The following is a 17,607-nucleotide window of genomic DNA, read 5'->3' on the forward strand; positions in this document are numbered from 1 at the left end:
AGTGAAAGGACCTGAGGTTGTTAGGGGTGGAAGGATGTCAGAAAGGATGTGGAAGGGAAGAGAATTAGGATTACTGTGTTGGAGATACAGGGATGTAGTCTGCTCATCTCTTAAAATCCGTTTCTTCAGCTGCTCTCAGATGGTTTAGGAATGAGTTATATGTCGGGCTTTTTTTGGTTTAATGGAGCTCCTCCCCCACTTTTATCCAGTTACCCATGAAAAGTCAGTGAAATGAGACCTACTTAAATCAAATGTCACAATCGATGCTCATCGCAGGCCACCATTTGTGCGATGTGAACTCATATTGCCGTAAGGGGGGAGCGGGGAGAGAAAAAGGGTTGGGAGTGAGCTCAGAGCAAGAGAGCAAGGAGCAATGAATGTCTGAGGAGCTTGTGCTTTGTGGTGTGTTTATCAAGATCGTGCATCCCCGAGGTGGGGCAGGGCAGTTGCCCACCTGGATTCTGCAGGGGGGAAAACAAAAACCCAGGTGGCAAAGGAAGAATCTGTGCCTTCATACTGGAGATTGTATCTCTCTCCCCCGTCCCCTACCCCAGTGCCTTGTTAAATCAGAGGCTTCTGTTCCCAGAATAACGTCCCTTCCACATTTCAATTTGTAAGAAGCAGGATACGGTATTTCAGCACTCAGGGGGGCTGGAAGACATCCAATTTCAGTTTTGTTTGATGGAAGATAAATCAAAACATTGATATTTTCATTGAGATTTCTTTCTGTTTACCTAGTTCCCAAAAAACCTGCTTCTAACTGTCCACAAATATTTGGCAGGAGTTAATTCTCAGGGTGGGAATACAGTCACATCAGTTGATGTTAAAAATTGCAGTGATTCGAGTCTCCGTAGAAATTTAGAGGAAGGATCTACATGTGAGCTGAAACGTTTTCCGTGAGCGTTTTGGGAAGCCCTCGGTGGTGGGAGATGCAGGACCTTGCTGGATGGATGGGTGAGGCTGAGTGCTGTGTTATTCCTGCAGTTTCTGTGCGATTGCTGGTGGTGAAAAGGGCTAAGATCTTGCCGGAAACACAGTTCCATAATTTCTGCAAGTTGAAATCGTATCTATGGTGTAGTTTTGGAGTCCTAAGCCTCCTGTTTCACGGAGCAAACTCAAGGAAGCTGTGGTAGTGATGGGTCAGAGCTGATATTGTGTGTAGGGAGGGGACATCACGGGGAGGTAGCACCACACTGCAGTGCAGTTTGGCTTATGGTCTGTAGCTGGTCTGCATCCAGTAAAGATCCCTCAATCAGCCTGGACTCCTTTGAGTATATCTGCCAGTTGGGCATTCAAGCCATCAAATGTGTCACTAAATTTTGTCTCATGTCCCTTAAGCTCCAGTGCCAGTCTTCCCAATAGCTCCTGTGGGGTTCACTGCAGCGGTATGGTGGAAGTTTTGTTCCTCATTAATTCCCTCCTTCTCCCTCAATGAGATTCAAAATGTGACAGGTGCCCTTGATCCAATTATACAAGAAGGATCTTCCCAGGCCCTTCAGACTGCATGGACAATTCAGCCCAGATCCTAATATATTTGAGTTGTTTGTCCATTCTTCGTGGAGGGCTCTGTGGAGTAAACCTGTACCGACCGTTGGCCTTGAGCCAACGGACACACGCTTGCTTTACCCATGTGTTGAGCTGGCCAGACTCCATCTAAGCATAGCACCGGGCCTTGCCTAATATATTTAGCTTTGCAGAAGGCTCAGTAGCCTGGAACAGAGCAGTGATAGCCTCAGCTTCGTGGTGTCCCACTGATTGGAGTTTCGAGTTGAGCAGCCTCATGTCTGCCAACAAAACGGTGTAGACAAGTCCTTAGAGAACTGCCTGTTCCATTCCCAAATTCAGGCATAATTGCATTTTTTTTTAATTTTTCCTATGCTAAGCCCTCACTATGTCAGAAACCATCTCGTCTCCACGGCTGTAGCGATAGGTGTTGGGACTGCGCCAGTCTAATGAGAACCTTGACTGTGGTCCCACACCTCTGCCTCCTGCCTAATCGCTCTAAATAGAGGGTTCTCGTGTGTCTGCTGCACGGTGGGTCTCTGCTTCTCTGCCCTCAGAGATCGCTGATGTGGAAATAAGACACACACAGGGAAAAAAGCCTGAGGAGAGAAAACCAAGTGGGATCCAGATCCTCACTCTGAGCTGAGAACGAGGGGAGTTTAGAGATAGTAGGCTGGCAGATGTTGGATGGTTGCACAGTTAGTCCCAGTGACGCAGAGAACTAGCTTAGGAGAGGTTATAGTGGGTGTGTTTGTTCTTGGCGCTGCAAGAACTGACGATCAGCAGATCTTCCATGTTCAGGCGGGAAAGGAGAACCAATCCACACCAGCATTTCCAGTGAGCACCCCTGCTTAGGAAGAAATACCTTGTGTAGTAATGTTAAGAGTAGTGAAGTGATGGATGGTAAGACTGGATGCTGGTTCCCCCAAGAAGGATATACATCTTCTTTTTATTTTGCTTGCTTCATCTCCTCCTTTTCCAGATGGATATTTGTAGCTGGTGGAAGATTTTCACCTTCTTTTCATCTTTCTACCTTCGTCACCGCCATTCCCAGCAGAGCTCCTCTGTAATTGTTCTAGTGTAGGCATTGCCTTCTGCTATTGCCTCATTAATTATCTTCAGAGTTTCATGCTGGATATGAAGGCCCTGATCCTTCTCTTGCAATCCTCACTTTTTACATACCTACTTCGCCATGGATATCAGATTTGTTACCCAGACTTAACACTGGTGTGTGGGAGCAGGATCAGGTCTAAGAAGGGGTGGATCAAGCAGAAACAGACCCTGGTCTTCTTTCCTCTTTGTATGTGCAGTGCGATGCAGAGGTCAGGTGAGTTGACACACAAGCAATCAGGAGGAAAGTTTCCTGGTCTTCTTTCCTCTTCATTTGTATGTGCAGTGTGATGCGGAGGTCAGGTGAGTTGACACACAAGCAATCAGGAGGAAAGTTCTTGCCATGAAATTGAGCTCATAGTGTTTGCTGAGCATCTTCCTTTTTTTCTTTTTTTTTTCTTTTTCTTTTTTTTTTTTTAATGTCTTACTTTCTCTCTTTCAGAACATGGAAAAGGTGCTGGTCCCTTCTGTCACGTTAATTGTAGGCTGTGGAGTATCTTCGCTGACACTTTTGCTGTTGATTATCATTTATGTCTCTGTTTGGAGGTATGGCTTTCATTCTCTTCTCTTCTTGTTGGGGAAAGTAACTGTCTTTCAATCTACATGGATCCTGGAGGTTTTGCTCTCCTGTTTTGGGTGTCTGGTGCCCGAGGAAGAACCATTTTGTAATGAGTGGGTCCTGCAAAAAGTCATCATGGTGGCTTAGTTGGCATTATCCTTTCCTTTTAGCGCCAGAGAAATTAGTAGAGCGAAATTAGTTCCATGACCCCATGTAGTCTCATTGTTCCATTTTGAAAAGCCGCGTGCTGTTTTTAGATGCCTTCGTGTACCCCAGGAAACCTTGTTCATGGAGAGGTGGACGCGCGCTGCCTTCTGGCAGGCAGATTGCTTAGAGGTATTCCCGCTTGGGTCTTTGATAACATCAAAAACATCCACGACCCGTTATGAAAACATCTGGCCTGAAGGAATGGCAGCACTTTTCAGGAGCTTAAGGATGATAAACCGCATGGTCTAAATAACTCCCCAACCTCTTAGCTACATATTGCCTTTGGCTTCAGATGCGTATGGGATTTCTCAGTACATCCCATTGCAGAGAGCTCCTGTACACCTATAAGCAGGTCAGGTGTAACCTTAAATTGTATCATTTATAGAGACTGAAGTGATTTCATGGCAAAGTTTTATTGAACAAAGGCCCACATTGGCCCATGCCCCCCTTAGATACATTTTGGTGGACTGTATAAGCTGGAGAACCTGAGGTGTTTATGGGATTCTCCCCCTATACTGCATTGAACAAGGTCTGAGTTTATATTATGAGATCAATGCCTTTCCTAAACTCATTGCAAACATGCTGAGACCATGTAACTCTAAGCTAAACAAAGAAAACCAGAAGCAGGTGAATGACTGTGAATTGAAATGGAGTGACTACAGAGAACACACTGTCTGGAAATTACTGGTGACCCTTTGGGGAGAACTACTGTGAATTGGAGTGACTACAGAGAACACACTGTCTGGAAATTACTGGTGACCCTTTGGGGAGAACGGATCAGTCTGAGGCTCTTAGGGAGGAAAGTGTAAATTCAGTTCAGAGTTGGGAATTGAGATAACTTTCTCTGTGCTTTGATAGAGGAAAGAAACAAGGGAGTAAAAATGAGCAAAAATGCATCTTGTTTGTGTTGATACTGTGACAGTGCATAGTGGCTAGTTAATTATGGCAAGTGCTCTGAGCTGAAGACTGATCATGATAACGTTTATCTAGAACTCAGGTTTTTCCGTGCCTGGGGTATCATTGGATCTGCTCAAGTCCTTGTCCTCTCCTGCTTTTCCTCAGGCTGGGCAGCACTGGGCAGCGCTGGTAGGTGACTTACTGGTGTCACTGGTGTCAGGATCAAGTGGAAAGTTAGGAGAGAGGAGTAAAGAGCAAGTGTTCGAGCCTCACCCTCTCTTTGCTATCAGTTCAGGATCTGAAACCAAGTTCAGATATGAGGTTGAATCAGTTTGGAGCATGGAATTAAACAAGTTCAGGATCTGAAACCAAGTTCAGACATGAGGTTGAATCAGTTTGGAGCATGGAATTTGGAGCATGGAGTCATTTGGAATAACATGATATATTTTCTTCCAGGAGTGTGCCCCTCAATATTTACTGTTATTGAGGACAGTAAAGTTAATTGCCTGCCCTGTTTAAAATGCACTCTTCTTAATTTCTCATTCCAGCCTTTGCTTCTATGCCTATGCCCAAAATGATCAGCATGAATGGGGGGGACATGTTTATGGGAGGCTTGAATGGGCACTTCTGAGCTAGTCAAGGATGGACATCGATTTCCAAGTGATCCTGAGACCAGCTATATCTTGACTGAAGGGCTCTCTATCCTAAGTCTCTTTGTGTAAATATTTGTAAAGCATGATCAAGTGATCTCTAGAATTTCTCTTTTTTGGTGCGCTGAGTTTGTTTCATTTCTTCTCTGTAGATCATGTTTTCATGTCTCCTAAACTTCACAGCATTCCCGTGGCTGAGCCCTGAGCACTCTGTGTGTCCTTTTTATTTTAGGCATAGCTGCTGGACATGAATGTGCTTTCCTATTAACGGTCTCAGGAACATCATATTCAAGTCAACATTATCTCCTGGCTCCCGCTTTGTTTTGCCCTAGATGTTATATAGTTTGATAGACAACAGCTGGAGAAATGCTCAGAAGTGGGATCAGCAGTATTATTCCAGCTGTTGTTGCTAAAACACAGGAGCTGTATCAAGCAGTTCCTTTTCACTGTGCAGAGGAGAAAATCTTCATGCTTTAGCTGCCTGGTCTTCACTGGGGAGCACCCACCAGAGCTCAGCTGTTTCAGGGAGCTTTGGTTTGGGAAATTTCCCATTCAGACCTCTGGACAAAGGCATCTGGAGCACGGATATATAGGCTCAGCTTGAGTACGAAACACTTCCGATGAATAGGCTCACTGAGGCTGACAATCTGGAAACTTTCCCAGGATTTTTGCCCGGCGAAGGTTTGTTTATACACTCGGGAAACAGAAAGAAAGGGCGGGAGAGAAAGAGGGAAAGGAACACGGTAAAGAGAAGGGGGCAGAGTAAAAAGGAGGTGATTCCAGCTTTGGGCTGCGTATCAGAGAGGAAATGAGTTTACCCTCCACTTCCCATTCAAAACCCCCAAATAATGGTTGCTGCTTAGTGCCACCTCACTCAGCCATCGGCATGAACGGCATGAGCTTTCGGATGCAAGCGATCGCTTCAGACATGGCCAACTTGGCACAGTCTCACTGAAAACTGGACGTTGCTTCTGTTTGATGGAGTGACTACAGAGAACACACTGTCTGGAAATTACTGGTGACCCTTTGGGGAGAACGGATCAGTCTGAGGCTCTTAGGGAGGAAAGTGTAAATTCAGTTCAGAGTTGGGAATTGAGATAACTTTCTCTGTGCTTTGATAGAGGAAAGAAACAAGGGAGTAAAAATGAGCAAAAATGCATCTTGTTTGTGTTGATACTGTGACAGTGCATAGTGGCTAGTTAATTATGGCAAGTGCTCTGAGCTGAAGACTGATCATGATAACGTTTATCTAGAACTCAGGTTTTTCCGTGCCTGGGGTATCATTGGATCTGCTCAAGTCCTTGTCCTCTCCTGCTTTTCCTCAGGCTGGGCAGCACTGGGCAGCGCTGGTAGGTGACTTACTGGTGTCACTGGTGTCAGGATCAAGTGGAAAGTTAGGATAGAGGAGTAAAGAGCAAGTGTTCGAGCCTCACCCTCTCTTTGCTATCAGTTCAGGATCTGAAACCAAGTTCAGATATGAGGTTGAATCAGTTTGGAGCATGGAATTTGGAGCATGGAGTCATTTGGAATAACATGATATATTTTCTTCCAGGACTGTGCCCCTCAATATTTACTGTTATTGAGGACAGTAAAGTCAATTGCCTGCCCTGTTTAAAATGCACTCTTCTTAATTTCTCATTCCAGCCTTTGCTTCTATGCCTATGCCCAAAATGATCAGCATGAATGGGGGGGACATGTTTATGGGAGGCTTGAATGGGCACTTCTGAGCTAGTCAAGGATGGACATCGATTTCCAAGTGATCCTGAGACCAGCTATATCTTGACTGAAGGGCTCTCTATCCTAAGTCTCTTTGTGTAAATATTTGTAAAGCATGATCAAGTGATCTCTAAAATTTCTCTTTTTGGTGCGCTGAGTTTGTTTCATTTCTTCTCTGTAGATCATGTTTTCATGTCTCCTAAACTTCACAGCATTCCCGTGGCTGAGCCCTGAGCACTCTGTGTGTCCTTTTTATTTTAGGCATAGCTGCTGGACATGAATGTGCTTTCCTATTAACGGTCTCAGGAACATCATATTCAAGTCAACATTATCTCCTGGCTCCCGCTTTGTTTTGCCCTAGATGTTATATAGTTTGATAGACAACAGCTGGAGAAATGCTCAGAAGTGGGATCAGCAGTATTATTCCAGCTGTTGTTGCTAAAACACAGGAGCTGTATCAAGCAGTTCCTTTTCACTGTGCAGAGGAGAAAATCTTCATGCTTTAGCTGCCTGGTCTTCACTGGGGAGCACCCACCAGAGCTCAGCTGTTTCAGGGAGCTTTGGTTTGGGAAATTTCCCATTCAGACCTCTGGACAAAGGCATCTGGAGCACGGATATATAGGCTCAGCTTGAGTACGAAACACTTCCGATGAATAGGCTCACTGAGGCTGACAATCTGGAAACTTTCCCAGGATTTTTGCCCGGCGAAGGTTTGTTTATACACTCGGGAAACAGAAAGAAAGGGCGGGAGAGAAAGAGGGAAAGGAACACGGTAAAGAGAAGGGGGCAGAGTAAAAAGGAGGTGATTCCAGCTTTGGGCTGCGTATCAGAGAGGAAATGAGTTTACCCTCCACTTCCCATTCAAAACCCCCAAATAATGGTTGCTGCTTAGTGCCACCTCACTCAGCCATCGGCATGAACGGCATGAGCTTTCGGATGCAAGCGATCGCTTCAGACATGGCCAACTTGGCACAGTCTCACTGAAAACTGGACGTTGCTTCTGTTTGACGGCTGTTGGTGGCCTGTTGGTGGACTCATGCCACTTCCCAGTAAGACAGATGGCTGCAAAAACTCTGCTGCAGATGGTGCATCTCTGGCCTTATTAGCAGCCTCAACAGAGAGGTCAGTGACACAGTGGGCCATAGAAGTAGAGTGACCTTGTTACATCTCGGCAGCGGCTGTCCTGGGTCACAGCTGGAGACATGATCAGTGTGTGGGCCACGTGCTCCACCACCCATGTGCAAAAAGAGGGGGAAACTGAAAGAAAAAGATCTTCCCTCTAGAAAAATGCCATGAAAATTAAAAACTGGGGAGAAAAGGAACTATTCAAGGGTCAGAACAGGTGAAATGACTTTGTGCTGTGCATTTCTCTCAGCTTTGGTTTGTATCACTCTTTTTATGCATCAACTTGACACGGTGGCGTTTCAGGAGTGCCCCCAATGTGTTTTCGATCCCTGAACTCATCGTGGTTCAACAGAGCCTCTGGAGTCAGTGACCTTTCCATAGCGTGGAGATCGATGCTTGCTATCGAGCGGCTCTTCCACCAGCCCATCAGCATGTGGGGCACGGCGGACCTTTTTCACTGGTGGAGGCTGGGTGAATGCTGTATCACTGAAAGATATCAGTGTGAGCTTTTCTCGCTCCCTGCCCATCGGAGCCTGAAGATTGATCTAGTGGTTGTCAATGAGCTCTCAAGGGGCTTTTAACACTTGCTTTAAACCCAGGAGCTCTGCCTCTGCCGGAGATGCTGAGGCTCTCGGTGGCCCTGGTGGGAGGTAGCAGGAATGAGTAAGTGATTGCGTGGAGCAGGATGTGTGTAAAAGCAGTGAGAAAGCAAGAGTGATTCAGCGTTTGCAGAGAGGAAGGAAGCGTAATGGGGACAGAGAGACAGACTGCAGGGTTTTCCCACCTTCACCATCTGTCTCGGTTTGCATGGGGCTTCCCCACATCCTGCAGGACCCAGGCCAGAGCAGAAGTTCCCTAAATTTGCAGTGAGAGTTTTCGCCTGTTTTAGTGGCTGAGCAAAACATATTTTGATAAGTTGCCAGAGTCCAAGTAACACCTCGGGGTAGTGAGACAGCACCCTGGAGTGGCTCTGCCTTCACTGGAAATCTCTCTTCTAGCAAAAACCATCAAGACCTGTGTTTTTTCTCTCTGTTATGAGTTCCTGACTTCTTTGGCCAGAGGGTGTGAGTACTAGTGTTGATTTCTTTCTGTCGACCATCCTGTGCTGGAGAAGAGAAAAAGGAAGGAAAAAAGCAAGCAAGGCAGGAGGCTACCTTAACATAACAGAGAACTTCTGATTGAGCTGGAAAACAACGAGCGAATGTTTGGTAACTAGGTCAGGCTACCAAGGAGGACTATGGAAGCATTGTCCAGGAGTGAAGGTCAGACTTGAGGTGGAATTGAAACTGGTAAAGGATGTGAAAAGCATCAGTAAGGGTTTCTGTAGGTACATCAGCACCAAAGGGCTACTCAGGAAAGTGTTGGCCCAGTGTTGAATGATGCAAGTAGCCTAATGGAGAAGGAAACAGATAAGGTGAAGGTACTCAGTGCCTTTGCTGTCTTGCTCTGCTCTCAGGCACCCAAGTTCCTCTTCCTAGTGGCAGAGTCTGGGGAAGAAAATACTACTCCCCACCAAGAAAGAGAGAGATGAGGAACATTTATGTAAGCTGGACATTTGCATGTCCATGGGACTGAATGGGATACATCAAAGGTGTTAAAGGAGTGGGGTGATGTTACCCTGGAGTCACTTTCTATCATCTGGGGAGATTCCTGATGTCTGGAAAAACGCAAATGTTACAGCCATCTTTTAAAAGGGCAAGGAGGAGGATCCAGAGAACTACTGGCTGGTCAGCTTACTCTCAGCCCCTGGGAAGATTAAGGCACAGGTAGTTCTAAAGGTTATTTCCAGGTAAAATGATGGACAAGGAAATGATTGGGAATAGACAGCACAGATTTATTGAGGGCAGATTGCGCCTGGCTGACCTGTTTGCCTTTTGAGGTGGGATGACTGGTTACACGGACAGTGGAGAGAAATGGGTGTTGTATATTTTGACATTACCAAGGATTTTATCCCAGTCTCCCATAGCATCTTTGTATCCAGACCAGGGGACTGTGGGCTGGATTGATGATTTCTAAGGTGGGCTGCTAGCTAGGTGAAGTTTGTGTGTGTTTAAAGGATAGTGATCAAAGTTTTGAAGCCTAGCCAGCAGCTGGTTATTAGTTGCATCTGTCAGGGGTTGATGCCAGGGCCAATATTGTTTAATGTCTTCTTTGACAACCTGGACAAGGTGGGCAGAATGCACCTTCAGCAGGTTTGTGGATGACACCAAATTGGGAAGAGTGACTGACATGCTGGAGAGCAGCGCTGCCATTCAGAGGAGCTCAACAAACTGGAGATATGGGCTGGAGAAATGGACAAATGCACAGTCCTGCCTCTGGGACACAATAACCATGTGGAGTAGGATGGGCTGGGAACTGATTGGCTTGGCAATGCCTCTACAGGGAAGGCCCTACATGCAATGATTTGGACATGAACCGGCATTGTACCTGTGTGGCAATGAAGGCCAAGATGATATTGGGCAATATAAGCAAGAATGTAGCCAGCAAGTCAAGGGAATTGATGCTTGACACTCTTGAAGCCACACCTCAAGAGTGTGCCCATGATTGGACTCCTCCAATACAAGAGACATAAGCACATTGGAGCAAGCCCAGTGGATGCTTAGGGAGCTGGAAAACATGATGTAAAAGGAGGCAAAGGGAACACGGCTTGATTAGCTTGGAGAAGAGAAGGCTGTTAAGGAGGACTCATGGAGAAGCCAACCAACTTGCAGAGGTGTACAGGAAAAGGTCTAGAGGCACCAGCTGCAGCAGGAAAAAATACTGGATATAAAGAAAAATAAACCTTTACTGTGAAAGGAGTTAACAGCTGCAACAAGTCATTGAAGAGAGGTGGTGGCATTTCTGCTCTTGGTGATTTTTAAAACTTGTTCGGACAAGACCCTGAGAAACCGAATCTGACTTTGAAATTAGCCCTTTTTTGGGTGGAGGTTTGGACTGGGAACTCAAGAGGTTTTTCCCCAACCAAAATTATTTGGATTCTGTGATTCTGCATGTCATTTGGTGGCTCAAGGATCTGGGGAAGAGGATGGAGTCTTGGTGTGTGAAGGAAAGCGTGGAAAAGGAGAGGTTTATTTAGGGGTGGAAAAAGTCTGAAGACAACTGGATTATTTTCCGTTACATTCACATACAGACTATACTTATGGTCAACTCATTGCTTAACTTTTTTGACCAGAGGAGACTTTCAAAGTGCACACTACCGTCAGTTGGATCATAGTGTTGCTACGCAGACTTATCACATCCCATTCCCACCAGGACAGAGTCCAAATCTCCCTTTCTGTTTCCCAGAAGTTGCTGACTTGAGATTTAATATTTTGCTTCATTCAATTTTAGACAGATTGATGGCTCAGTACCCTACAGACACAAATGGAACAGGATCCAGGTGATCCACGGCTTTGTATTGAGCCCAATAAAACGGGAACATTTGGGATCAAATTGACCGTGAAAGGAAACAAATACTCATTTTGCAGGCAGTCAAGGCAGTTTCTAGCTGAGCTAGAAGCCTGAATTTTGTAGTCTCTCATGGGGCTGAGTGAGTTTCAGAGGGAGCAACTATAAACCAGATTTCCAACAGATTCAGTAAAAATTCAGACAACTTTGCATCAGTTACTTTTTTTTTTTGTATCCAGGAATGCATATCCTCAATGTTCATGTTTGTCTGAAGGTAAAACTCAAAAGGAAGTTAAAATCAAAGTTTTTCAGCCTTCAGCAGGTCTAAAGCTCAGGTTAAACATACAATAAACTTGTCCTGCCCACCCAGTCAGAAACTCAAAAATCTGCAGCCAAAGCATGACCAACTCACTCTTGCTAAAATTAGTTAATAAAATTAAATTCCCAATATAAATAGTTGATGTTCTGGAATATAGGAAATAATCCTGCATTAGCCTCCAGGGATGAGCTGGTTGATTAATAGATCTGTTTCTAATTTCTGTAAGCATCCCAGTCTGCTCTGTATTCGTCTGGTATTCAGGCAGGGCACTTGCCGAATCACTGAGATTATTCACGTGTGTGAGTGTTGGATGGTCAGGTCCAGAGTCAATCCTTGAAGACTCGCGCTTTTGCAGTTCCCTTTTAATTTTATTAGGTACATAAAAGTGCCTTCAAAGAAATTTTCCCCCATAGCCAGTGCTTTGAATTAATTGCCGCACACGTACCTCAGCAGCAAGTTGGTGCTGTGCTGCACCTTGCAAATCAGAAATGATGAATAACTCGCTCCTGCCAGCTGCTGAAGGCAACAGCTTCCTAACTCGGATCCTTAATGTCCCAGACCCACAGGTGCAGTTATATATTTGGCCTAGTTTTGAGAAGTGTTAAACCTCTTTGTCTGGGGAATGGAAAAAAAAAAAAAAACCACAACAAAAAAACTGGAAATAATTCTCACTTTGCTAAAATTAGTTAATAAAATTAAATTCCCAATATAAATAGTTGATGTTCTGGAATATAGGAAATAATCCTGCATTAGCCTCCAGGGATGAGCTGGTTGATTAATAGATCTGTTTCTAATTTCTGTAAGCATCCCAGTCTGCTCTGTATTCGTCTGGTATTCAGGCAGGGCACTTGCCGAATCACTGAGATTATTCACGTGTGTGAGTGTTGGATGGTCAGGTCCAGAGTCAATCCTTGAAGACTCACATTTTTGCAGTTCCCTTTTAATTTTATTAGGTACATAAAAGTGCCTTCAAAGAAATTTTCCCCCGTAGCCAGTGCTTTGAATTAATTGTCGTACACATACCTCAGCAGCAAGTTGGTGCTGTGCTGCACCTTGCAAATCAGAAATGATGAATAGCTTGCTCCTGCCAGGTGCTGAAGGCAACAGCTTCCTAACTCGGATCCTTAATGTCCCAGACCCACAGGTGCAGTTATATATTTGGCCTAGTTTTGAGAAGTGTTAAACCTCTTTGTCTGGGGGATGGCAAAAAAAAAAAACCAACCCACAACAAAAAACTGGAAATAATTCTCACTTCAGGATGGGTTGTGAGGTTAAACAAAGGGGAATGCTGAACCACAAACACTTTGTTGTGAAGGTGCATGCGTTTGTAATCTGCTTTCATTGCCAGCATGCCTGTGGCTCTTCTTCTTTGGGAATCTTTTTCCATGTGTTGCCTGTATGTTTTCTTTTAAGCTCCTTTTCAAGCCCCCTTTCGAGTAAGCAGAGCTGAAGACGACTTAACAGCACTCAGTACTGTTCTAGGAGCCGCTCAGACTAAGGACCAGGCTGGCCCCTAGTTTGTTGACTCATGCTCCTGACTCCAGCATTGATGGGGAGGATGGAGAGATCTGTGGGCTGAGCACTACACCCAAGCTCTCCCCCTCCCTTTTTCCCCTTTTTTGTTTAACGTACATGATCTGCAGGAAACGGGCAATCTTTTACCGTGGCCTTCTGTAGAGCCTGGCCCGGTGCAACCTGCATCTGGTTGATGCTTTTTAGAGGTAACTCAACGCAAGTTGTAACAGGGTGGATCTCCCTTTCCCTCTTTTCTTGCTGCAGGTATATTCGCTCAGAGCGCTCTGTCATTCTTATCAACTTCTGCTTATCCATCATCTCCTCCAACGCTCTCATCCTGATCGGACAGACCCAGACCCGGAATAAGGTAGGCGATCGGTTGGGCTTTGATTGTTTGTTTGTTTGCTTTTCCCTTGATTTAGCACTGAAAAAAAAAAAAAAAACCACAACAAAAAAACTGGAAATAATTCTCACTTCAAGGATGGGTTGTGAGGTTAAACAAAGGGGAATGCTGAACCACAAACACTTTGTTGTGAAGGTGCATGCGTTTGTAATCTGCTTTCATTGCCAGCATGCCTGTGGCTCTTCTTCTTTGGGAATCTTTTTCCATGTGTTGCCTGTATGTTTTCTTTTAAGCTCCTTTTCAAGCCCCCTTTCGAGTAAGCAGAGCTGAAGACGACTTAACAGCACTCAGTACTGTTCTAGGAGCCGCTCAGACTAAGGACCAGGCTGGCCCCTAGTTTGTTGACTCATGCTCCTGACTCCAGCATTGATGGGGAGGATGGAGAGATCTGTGGGCTGAGCACTACACCCAAGCTCTCCCCCTCCCTTTTTCCCCTTTTTTGTTTAACGTACATGATCTGCAGGAAACGGGCAATCTTTTACCGTGGCCTTCTGTAGAGCCTGGCCCGGTGCAACCTGCATCTGGTTGATGCTTTTTAGAGGTAACTCAACGCAAGTTGTAACAGGGTGGATCTCCCTTTCCCTCTTTTCTTGCTGCAGGTATATTCGCTCAGAGCGCTCTGTCATTCTTATCAACTTCTGCTTATCCATCATCTCCTCCAACGCTCTCATCCTGATCGGACAGACCCAGACCCGGAATAAGGTAGGCGATCGGTTGGGCTTTGATTGTTTGTTTGTTTGCTTTTCCCTTGATTTAGCACTGAAATGATCCATTCAGGCAGGCGCTTCCTCATTTTTCCTCCATCTGTTAATTAGCGACATGTCAAAGACACGACTAAATGGCAGATTTCAATTTTCTCTCTTGCTCTCTCTGATAATTTGTCAGCATCCTCGGGGCTTTGATTAAAACCAATGTGATATTTTTGAATATCTGCCTAGAGTAGCTGGCACACGGCACAGTGAAGAAACATGGTTATTTGCAAGGCTTTAACCATTTTATTTTCCAAAAAATTACGAAGAAAGACAGATTGAGAAAAGGCTTTAAAAAAAAAACAAATTCCAACATCTAAGCTTTACGTTTGTTTCTCAGTAACTTTTTTACGCTGAGCTTAAAGCGCTTGGCAGATGTTAAAGCACACAGCCACAAAACCCCACCTTTTTTGGGAGATAGGAAGCGTTGTCAGATGCTCTGTGCACGCTGTAGAGCCGGGGGACTCACTGCAGATCACAGTGAGACTGGAACGGTGAAGGCAAGATGTGAACATGCACTGTTTGCACGTACGTGCCTTCCCACATTACAGACCTGGCTGGAGAGGCGCATGTTGCTTGTATGATTTTTTTCTCCAGTTTAAGTAATTTCAGTTTGCCTGTTGGCATCTGGCGTAAGAAATCACTGCTACTCATTAGTATTTTCCTGTTGTACATTTTCCTGTCTCACCAAGATCTCCAACCATGCCAACTGCACTAAGAAGAGTGAGGCAAGAAGCATCTTCAGCTACTTCTGCTGCCAAAGTCACAATCACAAGTCAAAATTTATTGTTTAATTAACAGTAACCAGTGACCAGCCAGTTTTTTTGAGCCTCTACTTCGGCAGCCAGAACGTGCTGTCACATTTGGAAGCATTTCTGCAGGGAAGCCCCAGGGTTTGATGAATTATAGAGACTCACTTCTATGGAGGGCCCTTCAGGTTAGGGCTGGGTTATGTTTAGGGAAAGCTCTGCAGCTGCTTGAGTCACCTGTGTGCAGAGAAGTGTGGAGAGATGAGGCAGCAAGCCCTGCTCCTATTAAACAAGTGCCCTTCTGAAACTAACTTCTCAAAGCAGAGCTGTCTTTCATGGCCAACATGGTTTTCTCGGAACAAGAGGTGGAGAAAGGGTGAGCTAAGCTCTCATTTTCCCTGAGTGCATTTTCTGCAACCCCAAGTGTGTGCTAGGAGGTTTTTTTTCCATAGAAGGAAATTCTGAGGGATGCTCAACATGACAAACTATGGCTGGACCTCCTCTTTGGTTCTTCTTCTTCACCCCAGGAGAGAAGGTGGATGTCTTCACCCTGTCCCACCCCTTTCAGAGCACAGTTGTGAACCCAGCTTCTTTCTCGTGCTCTTTTCTCACTTCACTCTTGGGTGTTCACAGTCAGAGCTTTTAGTGGGGATTCAAAGCTCCCGGCTGCGATTGCATGAGGCAGATTAACTCTTCACACATACATATGCATGAAACACCATAAATAGAAAGGTTATTCTTGGATTTCCGCTCAGCCATCTAGTAAACAGTCTCTGGCAGGGAACAGAGAAAGAAAACTACAGAGAGAAGAGACGAAGGAGCGTAAATCAGGAATTTATTCACATTCAATTATTGATAATGGAACATCTTAAAATGTTGGTGATTTATTTATAATTGCAGTTACTCAAGGAAAATTTCTACGTATTAGTTTCCCTGGAAATGCCGAGTTCTCCCTTGATTTCCATCCATGTAGCCTCAAAGGCAGAACTCCATGCCTGGATTTGCTAAGCTTTTTTGAAGATGAAAGGCTAAAAAATTACAGTCAGCAATAATGTGATACAAAAGAAATGAATGCTGTATGAACTGGCCATATCTCAAAGGCATGGCTACGTGTTGCAAGGAAACAGATTTCTCCTTTAAAGAAAAACAAGGGCTAATGGTCTTGACAGACTGACAAGCTCTGCCAGATCTTTCTGGGACATCATATCCCTGTGCTTACGCCTTCCTGATTTTTTTTTCCCTTACAAAGAGGGAAAAACCATGCAGGAGAGGTAGCAGAAGCAAATATGCACCTGCCCATCAGCTGGCCAAGTTCACAGCCTGATTTCAGTTGAGGCAGTGGGTTTATGGTGGTCCAGCTGAGATGTGCATATTTCTGTTGTGCTTCCCTCTTCCCTTCTCCTCCCCTTTCCATCAAAACTACCTGATGGAGTAAAAATACCCAGAAAACGTATCTCCTGGGTTGAAAATTGGAAAGCAAAGGGTTTTTTTCTCCCCTTTACAAACTTCTGGCAAAGAGGGCAGAACCGTGTTGGTGCAGAACAAAATAAAAATGGTAAAATGAACAGTGTCGTATCTGATGTTCGGCAAAAAAAAACTTCAAAAATGACAGTATCTTAAAATATATTCCAGGAAGCATCCTGTGTTTGTAACTGTTTTATGTAGGTCTGTAACATGATGAATAGCAACCACCTTTTTAGCATTCTTTTAAAATGTGAAAATTACTTGAAATTATCATATTGAGCCATGTTATTTGTACTGAACTGTCATCCAGAATCCATTTATAGGCAGAATACCAAGGGGTTTGGTGTCAAATACAAACACGGAACAAAAAGGCAGTTCCTGCCTCAAAGAACACAGAGTCTTACTTTTATTCACAACCTCTGATAACGTCAGTTTGTGCCAGTGTGTGAATCGAGAGCAACCCGATAAAATCACGATAAAAGACACTCCGTGCGTGAGAGCTCTGTGTTAAAAGATGCTGGTGGATGAAAAAAGAGGAAGGTTCATTGACCGTAAACCCAAAGTCCGTGTTTCCTGATATAACTCAAAGCAGAGAAATTCTTCATTATAAACCTACCCCTCCCCCTGCCCTGAATGCCTTAAGCCATTTTATTATCCAGAGTCACTTTTAAAGTCTATTTGCTCTCCCTTCTCCTTGGGAGGCACTGGAGTTTCTTTCCATCATTTTCTTCTTGAGTACCTTGATTCATGGTTTCCAACTCGCAGATGGTGGAAATTAAGCACAGCTCTGGCAGAGTTAAACAGAGCGGCACCAATTTGCACCAGTGAAAGATTTGGCCTTGCTGAGTTAAAAACAAAGACGAGCTTGTCAGCTTTCCAGTCCATCTCCCTGGCACTACAGGATTGTTCTTCATAATGCATTTGCTAGTACTTTCCCCAGTTTAATTTTAAATGGCTTAAGCTCCCTGCATTTCCCTTGAGAGATTTCCCCACCGTGTAGTAGAGCTCACCATTATGAAATTCCTTCTAATGTAGTTTCTTATTTTTCCTTTCCTTTTTTTTTTCCTTTCTTTTTCTTTTTTTTTTTTTCTTTTTTTTTTTTTTTTCCCTTGTTGCCGTTTTTTTTCCAGATATGGCATAATGGGACCTGGTTACCTTAAAATAGCCAACTGATTCCTCCTCCCAACTCCTTCAGAGAAGGGGTGTTATTATCTCCAGTAATAAATGGAGGGGCAGGAGGAGCAAGGTGCGATT

At 44.6% G+C, this 17,607-nt stretch overlaps 1 protein-coding gene and 1 long non-coding RNA gene across 2 annotated transcripts in view; both read left to right on the plus strand.

The window, feature by feature from the left end:
* The window catches only part of LOC106902212, a 31,917-nt gene extending 18,550 nt beyond the window's left edge, over positions 1 to 13,367 (plus strand). The window contains exons 2-3 of the long non-coding RNA XR_001414450.1: positions 3,056 to 3,159; positions 13,253 to 13,367. This is a non-coding gene — a long non-coding RNA (uncharacterized LOC106902212). The remainder of the gene's footprint in view (positions 1 to 3,055; positions 3,160 to 13,252) is intronic.
* Positions 13,368 to 13,979: 612 nt separating this feature from the next.
* The window catches only part of LOC106902059 (brain-specific angiogenesis inhibitor 1-like), a 53,110-nt gene continuing 49,482 nt past the window's right edge, over positions 13,980 to 17,607 (plus strand). Inside the window, exon 1 of the mRNA XM_014965225.1 lies at positions 13,980 to 14,093. The gene's annotated coding sequence lies outside the window, so the exon portion shown is untranslated. The remainder of the gene's footprint in view (positions 14,094 to 17,607) is intronic.

This window comes from Calidris pugnax, unplaced genomic scaffold, assembly GCF_001431845.1.
Source record: "Calidris pugnax isolate Ruff unplaced genomic scaffold, ASM143184v1 scaffold41, whole genome shotgun sequence".
Classification (NCBI taxonomy): domain Eukaryota; kingdom Metazoa; phylum Chordata; class Aves; order Charadriiformes; family Scolopacidae; genus Calidris; species Calidris pugnax.